The sequence below is a fragment of the Salvia splendens genome, chromosome 1 (genome assembly GCF_004379255.2).
Source record: "Salvia splendens isolate huo1 chromosome 1, SspV2, whole genome shotgun sequence".
Taxonomy (NCBI): domain Eukaryota; kingdom Viridiplantae; phylum Streptophyta; class Magnoliopsida; order Lamiales; family Lamiaceae; genus Salvia; species Salvia splendens.
In genome coordinates, this window is record NC_056032.1 from 6201965 (window position 1) to 6215945 (window position 13981).

At 39.5% G+C, this 13981-nt stretch overlaps 2 long non-coding RNA genes across 2 annotated transcripts; both read right to left on the reverse strand.

Moving 5' to 3' along the window:
- Nucleotides 1-4940: 4940 nt before the first annotated feature.
- On the reverse strand, nucleotides 4941-7911 carry LOC121810322. The gene is made up of 2 exons (XR_006052444.1): nucleotides 5975-7911; nucleotides 4941-5901 (listed from the first exon to the last, which is right to left on the reverse strand). It is a non-coding gene; the product is annotated as an uncharacterized LOC121810322 (long non-coding RNA).
- Nucleotides 7912-11288: 3377 nt separating this feature from the next.
- Nucleotides 11289-13048, reverse strand: LOC121794861. Its single transcript, XR_006049368.1, has 2 exons — nucleotides 12323-13048; nucleotides 11289-12249 (listed from the first exon to the last, which is right to left on the reverse strand). It is a non-coding gene; the product is annotated as an uncharacterized LOC121794861 (long non-coding RNA).
- Between the last annotated feature and the right edge of the window lie 933 nt (nucleotides 13049-13981).

A 13981-nucleotide genomic window follows, 5' to 3' on the forward strand; every position in this document is an offset into this window, starting at 1 on the left:
TCGTGGCAGGGGAATCGCTATCGTGGTGATCCATTGTTCTTCGAAAGAAAAGTATTTTAGAGAGAGAGAGATACTCGTTAATACAAGTGGTGTGAACGAAATGAAGTTCAACGATACGTATTTGTAGAATTATTAAAAAAGAAATTAATGCAATAATCGGGACGTCCGCGCGGACGTCCGTGGGAGTCAACGCAATGGCGGACGTCCGCACGGACGTCGCGACGGATATCCGCGGAACGGCCCGGAACTCCGGTGTCCGCAACGGATGTTCGTATCCGTGCCTCCCTTGCACAATGGCGGACGTCCCGCGTGGACTTCCGGCACGCCGGTCGGAATTCTGCCGGGACGGGCGCCATTGCTAATGCTCTTATAGAAGTATTATTTGTGTCATATTTAATAATTTATTTTCATGTTTTATTATAATGCGTTTTAATTTTTATTTATCTTTAGAGTATTTATAGTATAAATTGTGTTGTTTATGTTATTAATTAAGGAGACTAAATATTAAATACTTTCTCTTGTTTCATTAAATGACTCATATTTCTTTTCTTTTTTTATGTTTTTCAATAAATGCTTTATTTTAATTTTATTATTTTTAGTAAGGGAATCATACATTTCATTAACTCATTTCGTTTAGAATTATTATACTACTAATATATAAAAGCGGAATACATAATCCATTAACTTTTTTTCCTCACTTTATTTGTAAATGTCAAATACTCCCTCCGTCCCGGACTACTTGCACTTATTTCCTTTCTGGGCGTCCCAAGTTATTTGCACTCTTTCCATTTTTTTTAAAAATTATCACCTACAGCCGCAATTGTTGACTTTGATATACACTCATTCCTTAATATCCGTGTCGAAAAGGAAATGTGCGAGTAGTCCGGGACGGAGAGAGTATTTTTTTAAAATTTGTACCAGTCAAACATGTGACAATTAAATAGAAAATGTCAAGCAATTTTTTAAAATCCGTACCAGTCATACATGTGACTATTAAATAGGACCAGATGAAGTATAATTGAAATATACTCCATGAGGGGGAGAACACAAGAGAACGCCTCTATGGGATATCCTTCAAAGATTTGTAGTCTTGAGTAAATGTTCATCTTAAAGGACTTAAGTAAGAAAAAAAATGTTTCATTTATCCCATATAAAATGAATATTTTTTTACATGAAATTTTTTACAATACTAATGTGTACTCCGTAGAGAAAGAATATAATATAAATATTACTCCGTAGTATTTTTATTTTAAAACGAATGATGCACCCATCGTAGAGGAGAAAGTGCTACGTGGATGTATAAACCTATGGTGGAATATGAACAAAACCCCACAAGAGCAAAACCATTCGAACCAACGGCAGAGCCATGTGGTGATGGGGGCGAGCTTAAGCCCCTCTCAATCAATTTTTTTGTTTTTTTCTTCTTATAAAAATCTCACGAGCCTCTTCACATTAATAATTATTTTAAATTCTGTTTAAACTCAAAAATATAAGAAAATACTCAAATTCGCGAATGTCATGTCTGAATTGCAGTTGAGAGTTGCAAACTAAGTCGTGAATCGAAGCTGCCAACTTCAAACAGCATAAGTCCTAAATTTTATACGAACAAAGCCCTAAAATTGATTAGAATGAAGGAAATGACGTCGTTTCAAGTCTGCCCAACCAATAATGTATCGAAGAATCAAAGTTTTGTTCATGTGGAAAAATAAGCCTTCCACATTGGCACCACAACTAATTTCCCTGAAAAATAGTCTAATCATGAGACAATTGCAAATTAAGTGAAAAAGCCACGTTAATTTACTAAAATGCAACAAAATAATTATCAAATTTCCCAAATTTGATATTAGTACAAAATGACTTGCGAGTTGTGACTTGGGGTTGATCGGGGCTGCCGTCATATATATTGATGGTCGTCTCTGATTCATACACGACCTCCTTCAACCTAACTCTCAAATAAAATAAAGACTATTAATTCATCACCACTCAATATATACAACCCAACCTTTATCTTATTTTCACTCACATTGTAATAGCCATATATGATGCTTTAATTTTACTTTTCAAAAAATCTTTAAAAGTATATTTTATTTTTGCTAATATTTGTTACTGTGATTAACTAGAGACTCATTCGGTACCAATGTGTTTGGACCATCAATTGTTGCTCGGATGGAGTTGGCCACACATTATGCTGGGATGCACCCAAGACTGTGTTATTTGTTTTTGTTTTAAAATAGATTGTTTTATTTATAAACTTCAATTTCCACCTAATTTGACGTCCTATACAGAATTGATGAATCATAAATAAGAAATGCCGGTGGAAACTCAATGTAGGAAAATTTATGTTTGGACTAGCATGTTGGGGCGGACACACGTTCAAGGAGGAGAGGGCTTAAGCCCTTACCCAAAATTTTCTTTCTAGTTTTTTCTATTATTAAAATTTTCAAAAATTCTAAAACTTATCTCTCAGCCCTTACCCGAGTAAGTTATTTACGACTAAATCATCTGAAGTTATAAGGAAAAAGGGGCTGAACAATCAAGAAAAAAAATGTGCAGAGAATTGAAATATAACAATGACTACCTATACAAGTGGAGGAATAAGATGAGTTAACTTAAAAAGAGTTAATAAATTATTATTATTATTATTATATTTAAAATTTTCTAGTAAAATGTGTCATGCTTTATGTCAGTCTGTTTGTCGGCTATTGAATTAATAAATTACAGAGCAATAACTTTTTAAAACTTCTACTTTTATTTAGTTTTCCATTAATAAATTCAACTAATTCTAAATTTTCTCCTCCAACGTATTTTTTTCCTCATCTCTTTGCAAATATGGTTATCCGCATCCCTATCTCTTAACCATCCCATCTCGTCACTATTTATGGACTACACTGTACTTTTCACCACATCTCTTAACTAAGAGACAACACTTGCATCCCTCTATCTCTTAACCATCTCATCTCTTAACTATTCATTCAATTTCATTTTTTATTTTTATTTCCAACAGATTCAATTAATAAAAACACACTTCATTAAATAAAATAAAATTACAATTTAAAATCCTAAAAAATAAAAAAATACATAATTAAAATCCTAAAAAAAATTAAAATACATAATATAAAATACAATTTTATATGAATTATAAAAACTACTCCGCCGGCGAATCATCCCCCGAAGGCGGTGGCGGTGCACTCAAGCTACTTGGAGGCGGAATACCAATTTATCTTGCCATATACTCAATTTCGACAAGATGGGCTTGATATTGGGGAGGCTTCATGCGGGAAGTGTCAGCCATCGTGGCGACCAAGTACATGGACATTAAGGTGTTCAAGCTCGAGCCCGAGCCCGCCTGGCTTGATTCGCCTCGGCCCCTCCTCCCTCTAGCCACCTTCGCCGCTTTGGTCCCTTGCGACCGACAGCGTGAACGGGAGGAGCCCCCTGCATCGGTGGTCGTGCCCTCAACCTCTTGTGAGGCGTTGGTTGACCCACCCTCACTAGACGAGTATTGGCCACTCGCCGTGTGCTTCGTGCATTTCGAGCTCGAGCCCGTGCTGGACTGGACACCGCCAGCCCACCTTTCAACGTCTTTGACCGACTCCCAAACATCGACATGTTTGAATTCTTTATTGTTGTCCTCTTTAAAGACTCGCAAAGCCGCTCTCAGAATGTCGGCTCCACTGGCTCCGCTTTGGTAATTCGCCGCTTCATTCTTGTAGATCCCGCAAAATTTTTTGACATCTCTGTCGACTCGGTCAAAATGACTGCGGAGCATCTTCAAGGTGCGACGACGGGCCCCCTTTGGCTTTGTCACGACCGCATTTTCTAAGGATAGAAAACACGGTTGATCGCGACTAGGGGAGGATTTAAAGAAGCGGGGAAGAAAGGGGAAAAGCAACACAACTCGACCATAGCTCCAAACAAATGGGAAAAACTCGAAATAAAATCAGAGTTTTGAACAAAATAGACTTGAGTCTTTTAAGATACACCACGGAAGCAAATGAACGCGGTTCCATGTATGAAGACATGAACCTCCGAGAGTCAAAATCTGACTGAATTAAATGTCTTGTCTCAATAGCACTTCCTCCACCACTTCGCTGCTCAACCTGCACATTTAGAAATATATGCAGGGCTGAGTACAAAAGTACTCAGTGAACACATTGCCGAAAATAAAAATATACGATTGAAAATATTGTCAAGCCATCGTCACAGTAACACTCGGGGTTTTATTGAAAAGACCCGAGCGTACTAAAATATTCATATTGGGCCTTTTTTCCTGTACTTAGCCATATCTGCTCACATTGTGCCGTCGAGATGGTGTTCTCGCCCGGTCACCTTCTCTGCCCATCATGTCAGAGGATTCCATGTGCCGGGAAAGTGGCCACCTTCCTCGGTCACCTTCTCTGCCGTTCACGGTCAGAGGTTCCCAGTAGGGACACCACCCTACCAGGACTCAAAATCGAATCGATTCACATATATCATCATTCATAAGTCACTTGGCCTTAGCCAAACAGATAGGCATCATACACAAAACATTTATGGCAAGACAACATCTTAAAAAAAATCACGAACATGTGTTCGTGTTATCACAAAATACGATTTGTATTTTTAGTATAGGAAAGCTCACCTTGATCGTTTAGATTCCTTAACTTGAATCTTTCGTTCCGACTTTACTTGCTCAGGTACCCTTTTGAAAATATCACAATATATAAAAAAAACACTAATTAGACTCAAGGACAAAACTACTTAAATTAGAATGCATGCACCCTCATTAAAGTCTTTTATCTTGTTTCTCGATTTTCGCGTATTTTCGATTATTCGGCGGCCGCCCAAGGCGTCGCGTGTGACGCCGGTCGGCCCTTCGCGTCTCCCATTTAACATTTTATCTGAGAATTAATTGATTAGCTCCAAGCTAAATTCCTTAAATAAATTCTAACTTCATATGATTAAATCTCGGCCCAAAACGATTTTATTGACCTTTCCTCCACTCTCTTTTAAAACATTTCCAGCCCAATTATTAATTCCATCAAGTGGCCCAACAATTAATTAATGTATATCTCATACTCCATGGATAGGCCCATTCTTGATGAATTTCCTTGGCCCAAAAACTAAAATGAATTCACTATTTTAATGGCCCAATTCCAATTAATTAAGAAGGCATAAAGCCTATACTCCTTATCACCAAACCCGTCGGTTTCTCCCTCTCTGCCAAATCCCCAAATTTGATTTTATCCAATTTCTCTTCCAAATCCCTAATTGAACATACCGCAGCATATCCCCTTTCTCCTTCCTCATCTCTCTTTCTTCTCTTCTCTTCTCTTCTCTTCTCTCTTCACCGTCGCGCCGCCATCCTCACCGTCTTTCTCCCGTTCCGCCGCCGCCACCGCTGTGCATGCACAGCCGTCCCGGAAGTCTGCTGGTCTGCACGCTCCGTCCCTCTCTCTCCCAGTCGGCCTCTCTCTCTCGGTCGGTCTCTCTCTCTCCCTCGATTCGCCGCACCGCCACCGCCGCTGCGGATCCGCCGCCGTCGCCGAAAACCGCTGTTGTGGCCGCTGCTGTCCCAGCCAGCTGGTCAGCCTCCGATTGACTCCGAGTCCACCCCGAACCGACACCGCGCAGCCCCGAACAACTCCGAACAGCCCCGAAACGTCCCGGAACTAACCCGTTCAGCCCCGAAAGATAAGTTTTCTTTACCAAGTTCTTTCGCATTTCGATTTAATCGTGGGAGTGTTCAATTGTGTTAATTGCTTGAGTTATGTGATTAGTTCGGATGATGGTATGTTTATGCATAAACTGATGATTGAAACTCGAAATTTGGAGGGAGTATACCTTCAATTGACAGATCGTGAAAAAGAAGCAACTTGATGAATCCCTCTGTATCTATTTCAATTGTCAGTTCCTCCTCAACTGTGAATTCAAGAATTGGTATCATGGAATTAAAATATGGAGGTTCATATTCATGGAATTGTGAAGAAATTACCTTTGTTGAATAGATAACCACATATCAAAACCGGAGTCTTGAACTCACGGTTCCTCTCTATTTCTTTTCTTTCCAGATTGTTGGTAGAATTAGGAAACTGATTTGTGAATGACAGATTATAAAGGGAAGGTAGTTGATAGATTTGGGGAAGATTCATGGAGTGGTGGTGAAAAAGATTGTATATCTACATATATGTATAAAAGATGGCTGTGAAAGTGGCGTGGGTATCAAGTTGTGCAGCAAGTTGCTAACATTCTTATCCCATCTTTCTTCTTCTTTTTATTTTATTTTATTTTATTATTTAAGTATTATATTTATTTACTTATTTGTTTAATTTGGTGTAGGAAAAACCCAGTTTAAGCTCGTGGCTTTGGTGTAGGAAAACAAATAACATCCATAGTCTTCCCTGATGATGTACCGGACTTTCTTGGAGTACGAGCACGACCGTTGAACGGGCTGCGTGAACTTTTCCCTAATTGTAATAGATAAGGATTTGATAAATTTGTATAATAGTAATTTAGCGGACTTCGGAGATATGTCGGACATTATAAATTTTTATTTGGTGTTATTTTTTTTTACTTGAAATATTCATTCGAGAACGAAGCAACGATTATTTATAATTCCAAGATCAATTATTATACATGAAAATGGCAGATTTCGAATACTACAACGATCACTTATTATTTATCTTTAGGCTAATAATAATAATAAGGTACGAAAGTTCGGGTTGTTACATTCTACCCCCCTTAAAAGAAATTTCGTCCCGAAATTTAGGAAGTATTTAGACAAAAGCTTGGGATATTTCTCCTTCATTTTCTCTTCTAGCTCCTATGTTGCCTCTTCTTGTCCATGGTGTTTCCACAAAACCTTCACTGTAGTAATCGACTTATTCCGAAGCTGCTGCACCTTTTGATCTAGTATTTCTACCGGCTTTTCTTCGTAACTCAGGTCAGGTTCTAGAGCGATTTCTTCGTGGTGAATCACATGTTTTGGGTCGAACACGTACCTTCGAAGTTGGGAGACGTGGAATACGTTGTGTACGTTCCTAATGTTGGGTGGTAATGCCAAGCGATATGCTACTGGACCCACTTCCTTCAGAATTTCATAGGGTCCAATGAATCGTGGTTTTAGCTTACCTTCGAGTCCAAATCTGGTTATTCTTTTGGAAGGAGATACTTTCAAAAAGACCTTCTCTCCGATGTTAAATTTCAATTCGGTTCGACGTTTCTCGGCGTAGGTATTTTTTTTCTGCAGTGGTCAGCGTCTTGCCTCCCATGAGGGTCTCACGGGAGGAAATATAGAGTTTATCTAACCGTTTTAACTTTGATAAGAACTGAAATGACCTGGATCAAATCGATTCTTTTTTGATTGGTGAACCGGCGGATCCGTTTGCAACCCCTTTGGAAATATTACCAGAATGGTATTTCTTTCCTGTATTTCAAATACTTCGTACAGTGCCAAATAAATTGTTGGGTGTTCTTTTAATGGTTTCAGTACCTGCGGGATTATTAACGGAAACCCCCGCCCACATCACCATTCAATATTTCTTGGCCCACTATTGGCCAAACCACCTGAGCACTCGGCCCAATGTGGGTTGGATCACTTAGCCACGCTTCATAATTGGAAAAACGAGCACCGTGGAAATACATGCCGCTCAGCCAAAGAAAGATGATGGAGAGTTGGCCGAAATTTGGGATCCCAAGAAAAATATTCAAATCGTTCTTGCTTTGTGTAGGCTCCAAGGTAACCATGAAAACAAACGACTTAATTAGTTCCATTACGTGAGCAATTTGGTTCATCACAAACTCTCACCAGTAGCTTGCAACAAAGGTTTTCATGAAGTGCAAAGACTAGGCTCAATTGGGCTCATTATGCTCACTCCCAGAAAAGAAAAGATACAACTTCAAAGGGCTTGAGCTATATCCATAGAGCTTGGAAATTTTATTGTGGGAAGAGCTTGCCAGATGGAATAAATTGCGAAAGTGAAGGTATGATGAATAGAATGTAGATGTCAACAATAGGTTGCCAATAATATAATCAAATGAACAGTGAAGTAGAAAAGTTTCATGTATCCCCAGATGATATCAGGAAGACCCGAGATGGTTGGTTACAAATGGATTTGAAAAGAATAGGAAAAACAAACAATTGTAATTTGCTCAACAACACTGTGATAGAAGATCAAATCAATGAAATTTTTAGAGTTTGTAAGCAGTTCAGGGAAACTAACTAATAAAGAGGGCAACAAGAGGAAACTAGCCAAGGGAGAAACAATGTGCCAGCTTTAACATGAGGCTTGCAGAAAAGCTCAAATCAGGAGACAACAGTCATATTTGAATTCAGAAGATGAGAGTACTCATGTAAAACAAAGAGATTGTCAATAAGTATGTCTGAAAACACAAAGGGTCAAATAAAAAGGTTTAAGGTCTCACCAGATGGCTGCTCCAATATAGTAAGACTGAAAATGATTGGTCTCAAGTGGATTTGAGAATAAGAATAACAAGCAACTACCCTTTTGGGTCAACAATATCGTGATACTATATCACGTTAACGAATTCACAAAGTTTATAATCAATTCAAGGAAATTAACTAGTAGAGAAGACAATCAGAGCAAACTAGTTCAAGGAGAGAGCAAATTGCTTTAGACCTGGAGTTGCTGAAGAGCTCAAAGAATGATGAAATAATTGTAGTGGAATTAATAAGAGGGAATTACTCATATAAAATAAAGAGCTTGTCAAGAAGCACTTTTGAAAAAAAAAAAAAAGTCCACTAATGATCTTTGAAGAATATTATCATTGAAGAGACAATAGTTTAGGGAAACATGTTTATTCTGAAGGCTACAAATAAAGCAGCTCCGAGTATAAAAGTTTGCTGGCAAGAATTCAGAGAGTCAAAGTATTGCTTTTATGCAGAATGAGTAAAGAAGGACCGTAATCACTGGAGGTTATCAGAAAACATGAGGGAGCAAGCTCAAAACTGAAAGAGATTCACAATCTTGACATAGAAGAGGGAAAGTAATGACACATTACCTTGCAAAAGGAGTCATTTAAGTTCTTAATTCAACAAAAGGTATTTTGATCAAGAGGGGTGCGAGAAAAAAATGAAATTCATGGAAATCCAAGTTAGCGTTGCTGATGAATCTTCTTGGTTAACTACGATAGTGATACTCTGTTGTTTAACTCTTTAGAGAGGATGGTAAATGAGTTATGAGAAACTTTGGTCATAAGCTACTTTCACTTTACGATCACGTCAGATGACCATATGTGGGGATTACGACTCTTTGGTACTCTTGGTTCGTCATAGCGGTCATCCTCGTAACACGTCGTTTCTGCTTACTCATATTATAGAGCTAGGTTCTTTCTTTACATTGTAATCATATTTTCTTGCTGTGTATGTGTGCATCGCTTAGTTGGATCAAAGGTATGATCCTTTGGAGTGATTGGATTGTCCAGAAAGACAATGGTTAACCTAGATTATTCATGTCATTGGGACGTAGGAACATCGTTTTGTTCTATGTTGGATTACTGTTCTCGTGACGAAGTTTCTTTCTTATCGCGTCCTTTTCTTTTCGTCGCTCGGGAAAGCGAGAAATGTTCATACTGTACTTCTAAGTTCGAGTTCATATTGTGTTCTAGAAGGAACGCATAACTAAGTATTCTAAGTTCTTGGAAATTTCGATTTCCCTATACTAGCAACATGATTCAATGACTACTCAAAAAGAGGTATCATTTCACCAACTCAAAAAGAGATATCATTTCAACAATTGGTACCATACTCATATACTTTATACTTTCATATTCCAATACCTTTTTTCATTCGGGAAAGTTACCCTTTTTTTTTTTTATTCATACATTCACAGTCTTTAGCCAAGAAAAGACATACTAACTCTTTCTTTAAGCACGCTACAAAATCAAGAAATATCAACTCTTTCTTTAAACTCAGTATTTTCATCTGTTCACCCAAATTAACTGCATGAGTTATTTCTCCATTTCAAACTTTTAAACATCTTGACTTTCTTTTGAAAAAGAACAAGTTACCTTTTTCCTCGTTGAGCGCGATGGGAGGGAGTGCTAAGAGTATTTTCATCGATTAGACAGTCTAGTGGAACAAGGCTAGACCAAAGATTTTCAAAGAAAACTCTCGAGTTCAGAGCGAGAAAGAATGCTCTGATACCACTCTGTCACGACCGCATTTTCTAAGGATAGAAAACACGGTTGATCGCGACTAGGGGAGGATTTAAAGAAGCGGGGAAGAAAGGGGAAAAGCAACACAACTCGACCATAGCTCCAAACAAATGGGAAAAACTCGAAATAAAATCAGAGTTTTGAACAAAATAGACTTGAGTCTTTTAAGATACACCACGGAAGCAAATGAACGCGGTTCCATGTATGAAGACATGAACCTCCGAGAGTCAAAATCTGACTGAATTAAATGTCTTGTCTCAATAGCACTTCCTCCACCACTTCGCTGCTCAACCTGCACATTTAGAAATATATGCAGGGCTGAGTACAAAAGTACTCAGTGAACACATTGCCGAAAATAAAAATATACGATTGAAAATATTGTCAAGCCATCGTCACAGTAACACACGGGGTTTTATTGCAAAGACCCGAGCTTACTAAAATATTCATATTGGGCCTTTTTTCCTGTACTTAGCCATATCTGCTCACATTGTGCCGTCGAGATGGTGTTCTCGCCCGGTCACCTTCTCTGCCCATCATGTCAGAGGATTCCATGTGCCGGGAAGGTGGCCACCTTCCTCGGTCACCTTCTCTGCCGTTCACGGTCAGAGGTTCCCAGTAGGGACACCACCCTACCAGGACTCAAAATCGAATCGATTCACATATATCATCATTCATAAGTCACTTGGCCTTAGCCAAACAGATAGGCATCATACACAAAACATTTATGGCAAGACAACATCTTAAAAAAAATCACGAACATGTGTTCGTGTTATCACAAAATACGATTTGTATTTTTAGTATAGGAAAGCTCACCTTGATCGTTTAGATTCCTTAACTTGAATCTTTCGTTCCGACTTTACTTGCTCAGGTACCCTTTTGAAAATATCACAATATATAAAAAAAAACACTAATTAGACTCAAGGACAAAACTACTTAAATTAGAATGCATGCACCCTCATTAAAGTCTTTTATCTTGTTTCTCGATTTTCGCATATTTTCGATTATTCGGCGGCCGCCCAAGGCGTCGCGTGTGACGCCGGTCGGCCCTTCGCGTCTCCCATTTAACATTTTATCTGAGAATTAATTGATTAGCTCCAAGCTAAATTCCTTAAATAAATTCTAACTTCATATGATTAAATCTCGGCCCAAAACGATTTTATTGACCTTTCCTCCACTCTCTTTTAAAACATTTCCAGCCCAATTATTAATTCCATCAAGTGGCCCAACAATTAATTAATGTATATCTCATACTCCATGGATAGGCCCATTCTTGATGAATTTCCTTGGCCCAAAAACTAAAATGAATTCACTATTTTAATGGCCCAATTCCAATTAATTAAGAAGGCATAAAGCCTATACTCCTTATCACCAAACCCGTCGGTTTCTCCCTCACTGCCAAATCCCCAAATTTGATTTTATCCAATTTCTCTTCCAAATCCCTAATTGAACATACCGCAGCATATCCCCTTTCTCCTTCCTCATCTCTCTTTCTTCTCTTCTCTTCTCTTCTCTTCTCTCTTCACCGTCGCGCCGCCATCCTCACCGTCTTTCTCCCGTTCCGCCGCCGCCACCGCTGTGCATGCACAGCCGTCCCGGAAGTCTGCTGGTCTGCACGCTCCGTCCCTCTCTCTCCCAGTCGGCCTCTCTCTCTCGGTCGGTCTCTCTCTCTCCCTCGATTCGCCGCACCGCCACCGCCGCTGCGGATCCGCCGCCGTCGCCGAAAACCGCTGTTGTGGCCGCTGCTGTCCCAGCCAGCTGGTCAGCCTCCGATTGACTCCGAGTCCACCCCGAACCGACACCGCGCAGCCCCGAACAACTCCGAACAGCCCCGAAACGTCCCGGAACTAACCCGTTCCGCCCCGAAAGATAAGTTTTCTTTACCAAGTTCTTTCGCATTTCGATTTAATCGTGGGAGTGTTCAATTGTGTTAATTGCTTGAGTTATGCGATTAGTTCGGATGATGGTATGTTTATGCATAAACTGATGATTGAAACTCGAAATTTGGAGGGAGTATACCTTCAATTGACAGATCGTGAAAAAGAAGCAACTTGATGAATCCCTCTGTATCTATTTCAATTGTCAGTTCCTCCTCAACTGTGAATTCAAGAATTGGTATCATGGAATTAAAATATGGAGGTTCATATTCATGGAATTGTGAAGAAATTACCTTTGTTGAATAGATAACCACAGATCAAAACCGGAGTCTTGAACTCACGGTTCCTCTCTATTTCTTTTCTTTCCAGATTGTTGGTAGAATTAGGAAACTGATTTGTGAATGGCAGATTATAAAGGGAAGGTAGTTGATAGATTTGGGGAAGATTCATGGAGTGGTGGTGAAAAAGATTGTATATCTACATATATGTATAAAAGATGGCTGTGAAAGTGGCGTGGGTATCAAGTTGTGCAGCAAGTTGCTAACATTCTTATCCCATCTTTCTTCTTCTTTTTATTTTATTTTATTTTATTATTTAAGTATTATATTTATTTACTTATTTGTTTAATTTGGTGTAGGAAAAACCCAGTTTAAGCTCGTGGCTTTGGTGTAGGAAAACAAATAGCATCCATAGTCTTCCCTGATGATGTACCGGACTTTCTTGGAGTACGAGCACGACCGTTGAACGGGCTGCGTGAACTTTTCCCTAATTGTAATAGATAAGGATTTGATAAATTTGTATAATAGTAATTTAGCGGACTTCGGAGATATGTCGGACATTATAAATTTTTATTTGGTGTTATTTTTTTTTTTACTTGAAATATTCATTCGAGAACGAAGCAACGATTATTTATAATTCCAAGATCAATTATTATACATGAAAATGGCAGATTTCGAATACTACAACGATCACTTATTATTTATCTTTAGGCTAATAATAATAATAAGGTACGAAAGTTCGGGTTGTTACAGGCTTATTCTCGTTGTAGGCGTCGGTGACCTTTTCCCCAAACCACTTGCGGGTTTGTTGATTCCCCACGATGGGATCGTATTAGACGCTGACCCAAGCGTTGAACAGAGTCATCGTATCCTTGCGGCTATATGGATGACGGCCTACATCCTCCTCGTCCTCCTCTTCCTCCTCGGCGTCGAATGCGCGACCCCCGGAGCTTCCACCGCCTCGTGATCCTTCCGGAGTGGGTTCATCCGGAAAATTCTCCTTAATTTGGGATAATCCCTGCGATTGCCCATACGTCGGGGCAGAGGGACAAGAGTATGCATCCACATCAAAATATGGTGTTTGGTACGCCGCCGACGTCGACGAGCCTTGGGTGCCCGGCGTCGACGAACCGGAACCGGAAGCACCCAAGACATTGTACATGCCCCCAGTCGCCAAACGTGTTCAAGTCATAGCCGCCAGAGTTTCCGTCGCCGGACATTTTGACAGAAATTGGAAAGAAAGATGATTTGATAAGAATAGATGTGTGTTTGTGTGTAGAATGAGAATGAGAATGAAAGAGGAGTATTTATAGAATAAAAAAAGATAAAAAAATAAAAAATAATTTTTTTTACCATTCAACGGTAATATAACCGTTTTTTTTTTAAAAAAATTCTTTCTGAAAATCCAATTTATTTTAAAAAAAAATATTTATTGCGTCAGCATGACGACGCCCACTCGCGGGCCAGTGAGTGGTCGTCACGCCTAGCGCCAGCGCTCGCCTCGTGGCGCTAGCGCGTGGCGAGCTGGTGGGCCAGCTCTCCCTATGGGACGGGACAAGGGACGAGACCGGGACGAGATGGAGGATTGCATCGCTGTCTCGATGCGGTCTCGTCTCAAAGAGACGAGACCGAGACCGCATCGAGACGCGATGGGGATGGCCTAATCTAAGCAAA